Consider the following 13,194-nt stretch of genomic DNA (forward strand, 5'->3'; position numbering starts at 1 on the left):
TCGGCGAATGACATCAAAGTACCGCGAGAGCGATTCAAAAGCATAAGGAGTCGTCTGGTCTCCATTCGCTCTCGCGGTACTTTGATGATCATTCGCCGATCGGTCTGCGCAGCGCCGATGCATCTCGAACAAGCCTACCTACAGCGTGTCCGACTTCACGTCTCCGTTTTCAGCTCCTCCCCGCCTGCACGCGGCTAATCTCGCCGATGTCGAACACACCTAACCTATTCACATAGACGGAAAACGCCACGCCCATTTTTAATTCTCCGCTCTTCCGCATTTTGTCATCCGACTTCCGCTAAACTGACTCGGCACATCCGGTAGCTAGATCAGTAATTAAAAGATTGTTTATAGCGAGCTATAACTTTAGAGAAATGACAAATAACGTTAATGCAGTAAATGTTTCAAATTGGGAGCACGGAGAAAACTATATATGACGATCAGATAGTCTCATATCGTCACTGTTAACGGCCGTAACTGGTAGACGATAGGTGTGTTCGACATCGGCTGCGGCTGGATGTAACCGATCGGCGAGATTAGCCGCGTGCAGGCGGGGAGGAGCTGAAAACGGAGACGTGAAGTCGGACACGCTGTGGTTCCCGTAGTTTGCTGCATTTACGTCAGTCATGGCTGATTGTGTGGCGTTTGCTGTAAACTTATGCTTAATACTGTAAAAGTTTGTATGAAAGTCCAAAATAAACCTATACACAAAACCTTTATAAACAAATGAATCAAATAATAATAATGTAAAAAAGAAAGAAAGATGAAAACGACATGAAATATGAATTGTAGGCTACTGTTTTGAAAGTGCGTGTATGAGCATGAGTGGAACTGAAGAGGCTTACACTTACAGCATCTGTTTTTACAAGAATAAAGTTCAATATAAGCATATATTATTTAAATACCAATGTTGTGGGGTCTACGTTTCTTATCAGTTTTATTTTGATAAACATGACACAATAACATCGTGACTTCATGAAAAGAGCTTTAACTGTTATAAAAGTAGATTTGTAAGCATTCGTGGAACTGAAGGCGTGAAAATAAACACGAAACACACGTGATCACAGCTTGTGCAGCTCCTCTTGAGAAACTGCGCTGGCTGCCTCAGGCGGCTGATCTCGAATCGCTCTCGTGGTACTTTGAAGCCATACGTCACAGTCACATGGTGTCGGCGCTGTCTCAAGTCGGACAAAATTTCTTACCGGCATGCACTGCTTCAAGTCAGCCGCCGATCGGTCTGTGCGGCGCTGCATGAGCTCGAACACACCTGATATGAAGAAGTGGCCAGAGTAAACCATGGGACTGTCAGGAGTTGATGGAGCAGCATGTAGAGGGTGTAGGTGAAGACGACTGGAATTATTTTAAATCAGTTTTGTTAAAGATAACTTTGTGATTTGTATTTTAGAAAATGTGTAATTTAATAAGTTGTGATAAAATCAGTCGTAAGAGTGTTTGTTGTTATCAGGAAGCTAGACACCTTTTACTGACCTTCATGTAGAGATAATGTTTCACCATTTAATTTTCATATGCAATAAACCAAGATAGAATTAATTTGCAAACTTGACATGACTTATTCTATTTAAGGGGAGACACTACAGGCAAAAACAATGTTTTTTCAGGCACCTGTCAATTTTGAGATTTTGCACTTTTTGGCTTTTTTCTTCTGCTCTGAGTCAGAAATCTCCACTTCAGCAGAATTTATATACACCAAACTTTACAGTTTTATTCCTATCTATATTCTGAAGGTTTTTACTGAGGGATTTGTTGATATATTATATTTTATTCCTAAAAAAATGGTGAAAATAATTTTTTTTCTGGCTGTTGATAGTATTTTCTGATTTATGGAGTGATAAAAAGAGATATCCAAAATGTCCTCTGTAAAAGCCTTTGAATTTAATATGTCCAAAAAATTAAACAAGAATTTTGAACTTGACATCATCCAATATTCAGATTTTTGTTCTAGAAATGTATGCAAATTAGCGCATATTTAATTAGATAACAGCTCATTTGCATATTTAAACATAACATTTTAGAAAACTTGTAATACAAAAAATGTTTGCAATTTTTAATGTAATCAATCAGCTGGGGTAGTATGGTGATATCTATAAGTTAATTTTTTTACCCTATTCACCTGGGGTGTCTCGCCTTAAATCAGAATACTTCATCCCTTTAAATTGTAAGAGCTCACATTATATGGTTTTATTAAAAAGATACTGACAGCTAACATCTGGCCACATTGTAAAGATAAAAAAAAACCATCACATATGATCATATTGTAAAGGTTCATAAAAATATCTACATACACTATTTACACTGATTAGTTAAAGCAAAACCACAGCACAGACAAACATACCTAAAATCAACATTTATTCATCCTCTACATCAGAAATTATGTTGCTCAGAAGGGTAAAATGGGCAAATTCTCTAAATGATCAATTTTAGGGGTGAGGTTAATTTGAACTGTTGTAAGAAAGGATTTTGAAAATTTTTTAGTCATATGACCCATGTACATTAGCGATGCGCCTGGTGTTGGTGGTGTCTTCTTCAGAGAGTTGCGTGCATCTCTTGGTGAAAGCTGGAATGACAAGTTTCACCTTCCTTTGATATTCAACAGTGTTTTGATCTGTCTGCATTGACAACATTGTATGCGAACTGAACTTAGCTGGATGATGACATCACTGTTTACTCCAGCGCTGATATAGATAAATTATCATCCTGATATGACCACCCTATACCACCCTAATGATCACCCTGCAATAAATTACGATGCAGCTCCATCAGAGTCATCAGGAGCTGATCCCAAGTGTGTAGCTGGAAACTGTTGGTGTATATATTGGTAAGGTGCTCGGCGACTGAATGAATGGTGGTTGTTTCTCAGCAGAGTTGTGTACAATGGCGCCAGCTCAACGCATTTCATTCTCATATCAGATGTAGGAGGCTTCAGATTGAGATGTGATTTTGAAGTGTAGTTGTGGTCAGAGACAGATGGATCCTCCCAGTGTGTTTCTGCATCACAGTTCAGGGTATGTGGATGTGATCATCCTCACAGTTGATCACTGACGCTCATCGATGCATCTGTGGAAATAATATAGCCATACACATTTTTTTACATTAGTAATTATTGATCATGAGAATTAATATAAGTTTGCACTCATACTTTAACAGTGTGAGAGAGAGATGCATTAAAAACGAGACAGTATATACACAATCTCTAACTCTAGTGTTAATAGTTAGGTCAATATCAATATGAGAGATGTAGCTAGCTGGCCTGCTATCACCTGCAATCTCTATAGATTACAGGAATAATGTAAGTAACTTAAGCTATTATTAAACTATAATGTACCACAATCCTATCTTAAATATGTACCATTGCACTATCTTACATTTGAAATATATAGGTGGCAATTGTAATAATGCAAGATTCGTTGTATTTTGTGAACTGCTCTTTACTGATCTTAACTGTATTCATAGAAGGGACTTCACAAATCTAACGTTAGGTTAACATGTACATGGCTAGCTAAGTTAGCTTACCTGAATCTGACAACCTGTTCAGCATCCGCCGTGACTTATTTACCGGAACATCGTTGCCGAGCCATTTCTCGGGGAAAGGGTGTTTGTCAGTCGGCCTCCCGTCCATGAAATGGTACGAACACACATAAGGGCGCTTGGGTGGTCACTTCAAGTTTAGCGCCTTCAGCCATTGCCTCAGGTGCTCCTCGTCTTAAGGTGGTGGGTGTAAATTGTAAAGTGCACCACAACACTCGGACCGCTTCACATTGTATTCGTAACATCGTTGATGCCGTTCTTCTTCTTCTTCTTCTTCTTGTTTTATGGCGGGTGACAGCCAACGTTATTGGTGTATTACCGCCACCTACTATACTGGTGTTGATGCCGTTTCAACTGTTCTCTCTTCTTAATCTAATTGTTATGACAGCCCCTAACTGAGCACAATACTCATCTACCGTTACATCTATAGGATTACCGCTAGCGACTACTAGTTTAGGTCCCTCAACCGGAAGTAAGATGACAAAACGAACGTAATGGCGCCACCCTTGTTGTCGCGGAAAATAAGGTGAATAATATATAATATATAACCTATAATAGAGTGCCCCAGGGATGACACATTTTTGTAGGCAAAACCCGGAAGCGAGTTAGCATTTTAGGACTTCCGGTTCCAACGCCATATATGGGTTTTTTGAATGGGTTTTTGCTAAATCGCCTGAAATAAGGTCTGTGGTAAACAAAGCCTCTAAATACTTTCACGTTTTGATCTATGACATAAAACACACCAGTTATAACCCACTTGTGATTTTTTAAACTTTTACTGCGTCTTCAAATCGGCGGTTGCTAACAAATTGCTAAAAGGGACTACTTCCTTTGGCGGGGACTTTAGACGTCATCATTAAAAACGGGACATTTGGACAGCATTTCTCATGAAAAAGTGGATAAGTATTCATACACAGCGCAGATCATAATCAGTGAGCATGTTTTTAAATAGAGTTGTTTTCTAAATAAAGTTTGAGGACGCTTGGTGGTGACGACGTTGATCCGCGACCATGGTGTGCTGTAGTCCGTTTATAGCCTACTATTAGCCTTTTATATCTGACGACTTTATTTAGGCTTCAAAATCTATAAATGTTGTGTTAACTTGTAAAGATTATCTTGATAGACAAAACGTGTAAGTGTCATAACCCTTTGTTAAACACAGAGCTTATTTTCTGTGATTTTCCAAAAGTCTATGGGAAAAATGAATAGGCTTTCAGTCGAGGTAACCCGCGCGCCGCTAACTTCCGGGTTGGCCTACAAAAACGCGTCATCCCTGGGGCACTCTATTGAGGTCTTTCCTGGATCGGTTGAAATACGCCCCCATAATCAAAGCCCAATGGAGCAGTATCAGACTCATATTCTGACTAGAATTGAGTATGACCACGTCAGGCTAATCCCTGTTCTTAATTGGCTAGCAAACTCGCCTGACCTTAACCCTATAGAAAATCTATGGGGTATTGTGAAGAGGAAGATGAGACACAACAATGCAGAAGAGCTGAAGGCCACTATCAGAGCAACCTGGGCTCTCATAACACCTGAGCAGTGCCACAGACTGATCGACTCCATGCCACGCCGCATTGCTGCAGTAATTCAGGCAAAAGGAGCCCCAACTAAGTATTGAGTGCTATACATGCTCATACTTTTCATGTACATACTTTTCAAAAATCCTTTCTTTGTATTGGTCTTAAGTAGGCTAATATTCTAATTTTCTGAGATACTGAATTTGGGATTTTCCTTAGTTGTCAGTTATAATCATCAAAATTAAAAGAAATAAACATTTGAAATATATCTGTGTGTAATGAATGAATATAATATACAAGTTTCACTTTTTGAATGGAATTGGTGAAATAAATCAACTTTTTGATGATATTCTAATTATATGACCAGCGCCTGTATAGGAAAAAGTGAGTCAGATTGCTGCAATTACTGTGGAATAACAGAAACAGTTGAACATTTTTTACATTGTGAGGCATATAATAGAGAAAGAAATCAGCTTATTGAAAAACTAAGAGATGTGGAAATCTATGCCTTTACAGTTAAGAATATATTTCAGAATGCACAGAAACAGTTAGGGGTTTATTTTCTGTTAGAATATTTGAGAGATACAGATTTGATTAGAAGAATTTAGTTGTTTATTTTTTTATTTTTATATACAATACTTTTGTTCATCGAGGCCTCACGCAACAAATTGGATGCCAGCTGCCGTAAAAACCCAAAGAAGAGGAAGATCGAGGCCTCACACTCACTCCATCCCAGTAGGTGGCGGAAATGCACATTAAGCTGGTTTGCCAACCGCCATTAAATACAAAAGAAGAAGAAGAATCATCAGCGTGGAGCGCGTGGGTGGCAGGTCTGTAGAGTGGACGCGTACAACTGGACAAAGCGATAAATCATCGAAGCGTTTAGTTGTGGCAGTAGTGGTAAGGGATAATATAAAAGGGAATATATAAGGATGAAATTAATGTTTGAACTTTTTCAACAAAAGCTTGTTTCTGTTTTGAAGCGTTTTCCTACAGGAGAGGAAATGAGATAAGTGTAATCGCGGTGTGATTTGGTAAATATTCGAAAATTGTTAAACTGATTAAAATTGTTTTTGTTTTCAAATAACGAGAGTAGAATAAAATAGGAAAATGAACCAGGATAGTATGCACATGGGATGGTTCTTTTTTTTCCACCGGTATGCAGCCATGTGCGTCACCACCAGAGAATGCGCATTTGATTTGATGCAATGGCGATGTGAATTAGGACTACAATTTCGATACATCGTCAACACCGGAAGACACATCTTGAAATAAACCTATACATGTGGAAAAAGTAGTGTAAATGGAATAACGGACAACCAACCGTTTAAGTACTGAACATAAAAGGTCTGTCGTAAATTAGTAGCCTACTGTACTGTGCTGTGTTGTGTCTAGCTCTAGATGGCAGAAGAGAATGGCTTGTATTGCGCTCAACACTGACAGTGGGTACTTCTATACAGACAGAGAGAGAGAGAAAGCTGATTATTACAAAAAATCGGCTTATTGAATTTACCCATTGTCACGGTTCACATGCAAGTCAGAAAGCCAAGTAAACTGCGTTTACGAGATTTTATTAATAAATTCATTTATTTCCCGGTAAAGACGTCAATCTCGGACACTTTGTTACAAGAATCTCTCGTTTTCTCCCCAAATCCTCATACCTCTCTCCATGTTTGTTTTCACACGGATGTAATTGTCTCCCCTGTTCAATTTACTTTGTAAAGCAGGTAAATACAATATTTATTGTCTGTCGAAATTATGGAACTTATCACTCAGTGTTCCAGTTAAGGAACATTTTGATTAAGGCAATGTATGTTACATAATACAGACAAATATTGGTAACACGTGCGGAAGCTAGATATTTTACTTCATAATTTGTTGAATATGGACATTTTTTATTTTTTTACACAAACACATCGCTTCAGTTCAGAAGGCTTTTATTAACCCCTGGCTGTGTGGAGCACACATTTATGACGGATGTGGATGGAAGCACTTTCTTCAGCTTCATACTCATTTATTAATATTTCTGTGATCATACACCTAAGATGGCTTGCGGGTGAGTAAAGCTTGGGCTAATTTTCCTTTTAACGTTAACTAATCCTTTAAGGTTCATTTGTTAACATGAACTAATGAACTACACTTCTACAGCATGTATTAATGTTAAAATAACATTTACTAATTATTAAAATCGAGTTGTATTAACATTAGATAATGCACTGTGAAGTAACATGAACAAACTATGAACTGCTGTATTTTTATTAGCTAATGATAAAAAGATTAACAAATACAGTAACAAATGTATTACTCATTGTTTGTTCATGTTAGTTAATACATTATCTAATGTTAACAAATGAACCTTATTGTAAAGTGTTACCCAAATATTACTACAGTGATATTTAACTCATCCGTAATATTGCTGTGGAAATAATCAATCTTTTGTGGTTATTCATTGTCTATTGAAGTAATTTGTTTATGCTTGTACACTTTTAAATGTCTTTTTAATGTTTGCTGGTTGAAGGATGAGTAATATAATGCCATCTTATTGTACCCATTTTTGAAAATTGGAAAAATAAAAATTATTATTGCGTTCATAGATGTTTTGCTGAATGTTTACAGTTTAACGTAACTTACACCCATAATCAACACACAATAGGGCGTAGGAAAATGGTGGATAAATGTTAAAAATGTAAATTTCTCTTACTGCTGTGAAAAAACCATCACATAGAATATGAATAATATGAATGTCTTTGTGAGTCGGCTGTCCACAACAGGCCTAAACCTGCCATGGTACCAGCACAAAAACGCATTCGGCAAAATATCATCTAATTATTAACAACAAACTTTGAAACATTTGAAACTACTTTGAAAATATTGAGATATAATTTGTCAATATTGCACACTCCTAATGTACAGCATTCATTTTTATTTCAGGTTTTAAACCTTAAATTTGACTTTAGTAAAATGTGCAGTAACCCTGCCCAACAGAAGCTTTTGCTTTTTTTGAAATGGGAGATTGTGCACGCACAAAGCTTTCATTATCTGCCTGTCAGCTCCATCTCATGTGTCTGTTCCTTGATAAACACTTTTTTTTTCTAGTGGAAAGTACCGTGCACATGAAAATACACGTGACTTAGTGAACAAAATAGCCACAGGCTGTGACTTGCAGTCAACACATTTATGAATTTCTTAACAAACAGGTTATATCGGAGTCAAGTAATCTTAAAACATAACTGAAACACATTCTGCTCACACCCTGCTTGAGGAACTGTTTTTTGTTAACACAATTTTGGGAAGTTGTTGGCTTCTGCGTTCTCATACTTCTCCTTTATTGAACACTGCATGTAAACATTCACAGTAAAGTCACTGATCAGTAAAGAAAATATAATGTATTGGTTAACTGCTTGTTATTGTTTGTCTTAGTATTTTCTTAGTAAACTTTAAAACCAATTTGTGCAGAAATCCATCGTAAATTTAAAGGGGTGGTTCAATGTTTTTTTTTCTAGGCTTGATTGTGTTTTTGGGCACAGATTAACATGTTTTAAACTAAAAGTATATATTTTTTTTTTTTGAAAATGCTGTATTTTTCATATATTTTACCTTTATTCTACACCTGTCATATGAACGGCTCGTTTGACTTCCTGCTTCTATGAAGCCACTCCCTCCGAAATACGCAATGTACTCAGATTGGTTAGCAGGTTGGTAGCTGGCCCAATGTATCGTGATTCACTGAAGCGTCCGGAAATGCCACGCCCCTTACCATTCATAGTTAGTGCTTCAGTGAAATGTAAATAATGGCGTCTATATTGCTATTAAACTGAGCCCGAATCAGACCCAGATGAAGAGGGTCAAGCAGAACCTCTGCAATCGTGGCTTTTAAAGGACATTTCTGAATGGTATTTCATTTTTTTTTTTTTTTGTGTTAAAGTGTTTAGATGCTGTCACTGCTGTTTGTTAGCTTTCAATATGGTTTTATCCCGATTAAAGCTTTACTATAGCCGAATACATGACTGAGTAGTAGCATTTTTGTAAAAGTAGCGTTCAATTTATAGCATAAACAACTGTTTGTCTATGAACATAGAAGTTTGTTGGTGTTTGTAGGCATTTGTTGAAGTATGCACTAGAATTTTTACCTAAATGGCTAGTGAAGCAAGAACGAGTTGCTCTTTGTATATGTCCTTGATGCAACCAAAAATAGCAACAGAACTATAAGTTTAAAAGACATGTACAAACAATAAAATGTACTTGCAATTTGAAGCCAATAAACAGCAGTTTCTGCTTTTAAAGTGGGAACTGCTTCATCTTTCTGTAATAGCCTTGAACTCATGTTGATTCTGGAAACTGTCTTCAGCGCCGCATTCAGTGTAGAAAATATCACTGATTATAATGGGTTCTATTATCTTTTACCACGTCTAGCCGCTCGCGTCCGGTGTACACAACTCTTCCGCTTCCACATGCTGCACCACATGGCTTCTCCCACTTTGTTGCGTGTTCCCGGGGGCGTGTTTTGCAGGGTTTATGATGTCACCAACCCGGGAAGAAGCTCGTTGTAGTCCCAACCAGTCGTTTTTGTAGGCATTAAACTGCCATAACTTTAAAAGACAATATCTCCATTTTCATTGAACTTTCAGCGCTGTAACTTTGCAGATACTGTTTATGCTCAAGCAGCAACATTACACACTAACTAAAGTTAAAAAAGTTAAATCTAACGATTCGGATCATATCATGATTATTAAGTCACGGATCGGATCATTTTTCAGATCAGCACAAAAAAAGAAGGGGGGGGGGTAACTTTGCATTTATTACTTTAACTACTCCGATACCACAGCAGAAACTACTGGCCTAACTAATACATTATTTAAGGTAAGAACAGAACAGACTGTAAAAAGAACACATACTGTACACCAATTACAAGCAGAGAAAAATATAACATAGTTACAAATAAAGTATAAGGTCTAAGTAGTAATTTTCGTGTACAAAAAAAGTAATTAAATGTAAAATGACACTGTTCACTGTATACATTTTATATAGATCAATCTTTGTTAATGTTGTGTTTTGTTGTTTGATTTACATGACAGACAACAGCAGGTAGCTATTTATAGGTTGCTGTCACTTTAAGAGTAAGACCCCATGCACGCACACATCCGATACACATCTGAATTCTCACCTCGTTTAATTAAGACATAACCAAATGTGTTTACAAGAGTACTTGCCGAGAGGGGTATTTTGACTGACGTAATGCGTGTATGTGTCCATCCAAGCTGGGCCGCGTTAATGCACAGGCTTACCTGGGATTAAGCCCAGGGCCCCGGTGATTACGGAAAAATATAACCGCATTTTAGAATGTGATGACTGTCCCTTTAACATCGCTTTGCTTTGAATATGTGTGCGGTCCTGCACGTGAAGTGCATCAAGACGCGCCGCGTCTAGCAGCAAGCAACTCACAGTATCAGTATCTGGACAACGCAGACAGACCCAGTGGCGCTGCCTGTGTGCCTACACTCATAGGGCTCGTTCACACAGAATGCGTTTTTGCTTTGAAAAACGCGAGACGTGGGCAGTGGAATGGGGGAAACCGCAAGGTCTCGAGACGCTTTTTAAAACTTTTTTTTAAGTGATTTTATCTTAGTTGAACTGATTCATGGCTTTAGAACGCCATGTCATGCGCGAGATGCTGCAAAACGCGAGCACAACGGTTCTGCACGTCCTTCTAGCGCATGTTTACATAGAAAAACAAAGAAAAAGTAGCGCATTGGAATGGAAAAGCGTGTTCTGTGTGAACAGCCCCAAAGAAAACAATATGTTTGAATTTTAAAGACGTGGTGCGGCGCTGCGCTTCTCGACCGATGTGCGACCCTTCACTCACTGAACCCTGCAGTCGTCAGTAGTCCAATAAAAATACAGATCATACAAAAATACAGTTTCTGAAAACGTTCAATGAGGCACTGTACTTAAAATGCTGAAATGTTGAAATTAACAACAATACTTTTATTAACCTTACAGATGGAATCTTATTATAAAGTGTTACCATTTCATGTAAATCCAAACAGTCATGCTTAAAGATGACCATCTTTAAATATCTACACAAAGGCCATATTGACATTAGACACATTGTATGTATGTATGTATACATTATTTGCTTCCATTTTAATTTGCTTCCATTTTAGAACACTGATTATTTAAATAAGATTTGTATTGTATTACAGTGATGATGAAAGAGAACTGAAATCGAATGCATTTCTGATTTGTTTATATATGTCTGCTGCATGATGATACAGTTTGCTTTCTCATAACACTAGTTGTAATTATTAGGGCTGGGCGATATATCGCATGCGACTCTCACGCGCATTTCGTCAGTAAAGCTGTTTCCCTGATTACTGCTAAATCGCCATCACCTGCTTTCAAATGGAGCGCCTTTTAATAGACAGAGCCGTAGTTCACGGACAAGCCACGCAAAATCGGGTTCATTATCGAAGTCGATCTTCGATACTGAACGCGATTTTGTGTGGCTTGTCCGTGAACTACGGCTCTGTCTATTAAAAGGCGCTCCATTTGAAAGCAGGTGATGGCGATTTAGCGGTAATCAGGGAACCGGCTTTACTGACGAAATGCGCGTGAGAATCGCATGCGATATATCGCCCAGCCCTAACTGGAAGAGAAGGGTTTGTGTTCTTGACATGTTGACGTGACAGCTTTACGGTGTAAAAGCAAATCAACTTTGCATGCACTTCCAAAAGACAAGGACTTGCGCTGGAATTGAAACGGTAAAACTGACGCCTTTGTTACTGTTCGAATCTGCGTCTCATTTCAGAGGCTGCGTCCTCCAGAGCTCGCATTTGAAGGCTGAATACATCATTAAGGATGTCTTAGTTAAGAAAAGTAACCATAATAAAATTGATGGTTATTCCTCGTGAGGTGCAAAATACTGTATTTTCTTTCTTACTTTGCAATCCAACGGTTGTTTTTCTTAAATGAGCCGGCCTCAATGACGTATACAGCCTTCAAATGCGACCTCTGGAGGATGCAGCCTTCAAAATGAGTATAGCCTGTAGCCCTGTACAAATAGTTCAGACTATGTGCCGATATGTAGTTCATGCAGTGATATTTATATTTTATAACGGACCTATAGGTTCGGATGTTTTGGTAATGGCATTTATTCATGCAAAATAAAAGGCTGATAACTTTGAGTGAATGTAGCTAATAGTTCTGGTGGATGAAGGGCCCCCTCAAGAGGTAAAGCCCAGGGGCCCCTTGTAGTCTTAATGTGGCCCTGCATCCAAGTGCATTGAGGACGTGAAAGAGAAATCATTTTGGAGTTCTTGAGCTATCTGAAACGCGCCTCTCTCTCTCTGTATGTGCACAAGACTTGTATGTGCGTTTGTCCGCACCGATAACAGCGTGGCGTGCGATAGCGAATTGAATCCTCTTTTGCCTCTTCTAGGGCTGGAATGGTTTTATATCTATTTAATGTGTTAACTAGCAAGACGAAACATGTGAAAATGATAACCTTTCACTCTATTGCGGTTAAACTTGCAATTGATCTGCGAATCACATGCGTGCCGAACCGTGGGGCTTGGTCCGTACGGATCATGGATCAACAACGATCTGTTTAACCACTAGCTACAACAGTGATGTCATAACCTGGAAGTTATTCCAAACTAATTCACCAGTGGTTCCCTTGAGATTTTCCTATGTTTTTTTTTTTTTTTTTGTTTTGTTTTGTTTTTTAATGGGGTTTTTCAGTTTGTGTGTAAAATAAGGTCTGTAAGTCTCGTTACTCACAGCATCCTGTATTTACATGTAGCCTGGTAAGTCTACTTTGTGTGATATTTATGTAAATGTAAAACTTATGTTTTGCATGTTGTCAGTGACTGGACTTTGTCTTCTCTGTGTCAGTGTAAAGGGCTTGTCTTGAAAAATTAAAAATATTTACTGGAACAACTTCAGTTTCGCTTTCTGTTTTAGTGCTTGTGACCTGTTTCTTATAAAAGTGCCCTATTACTGGAAACAAATAACAGAACAATAAACTAATTCATTACAGAATAGTGAAGTGTCCTGCATTAAACTAGTGATTCAATTTTAATAAAATGTTACTTTCCTCTAATGGTTTTACATCTTTGATTTTATTACC

General features: G+C 38.0%; 1 long non-coding RNA gene across 2 annotated transcripts in view; it reads left to right on the forward strand.

Annotated features, from left to right (window-relative positions):
- The first annotated feature begins 5,439 nt into the window (after window positions 1–5,439).
- Window positions 5,440–13,194, forward strand: part of LOC125257576 — a 35,577-nt gene continuing 27,822 nt past the window's right edge. The window contains exon 1 of one of the 2 annotated variants that reach the window (XR_007182421.1): window positions 5,440–7,122. This is a non-coding gene — a long non-coding RNA (uncharacterized LOC125257576). The remainder of the gene's footprint in view (window positions 7,123–13,194) is intronic. The other variant, XR_007182422.1, reaches the window with a different exon arrangement.

The sequence above is a fragment of the Megalobrama amblycephala genome, linkage group LG22, assembly GCF_018812025.1.
Source record: "Megalobrama amblycephala isolate DHTTF-2021 linkage group LG22, ASM1881202v1, whole genome shotgun sequence".
NCBI classification, from domain to species: domain Eukaryota; kingdom Metazoa; phylum Chordata; class Actinopteri; order Cypriniformes; family Xenocyprididae; genus Megalobrama; species Megalobrama amblycephala.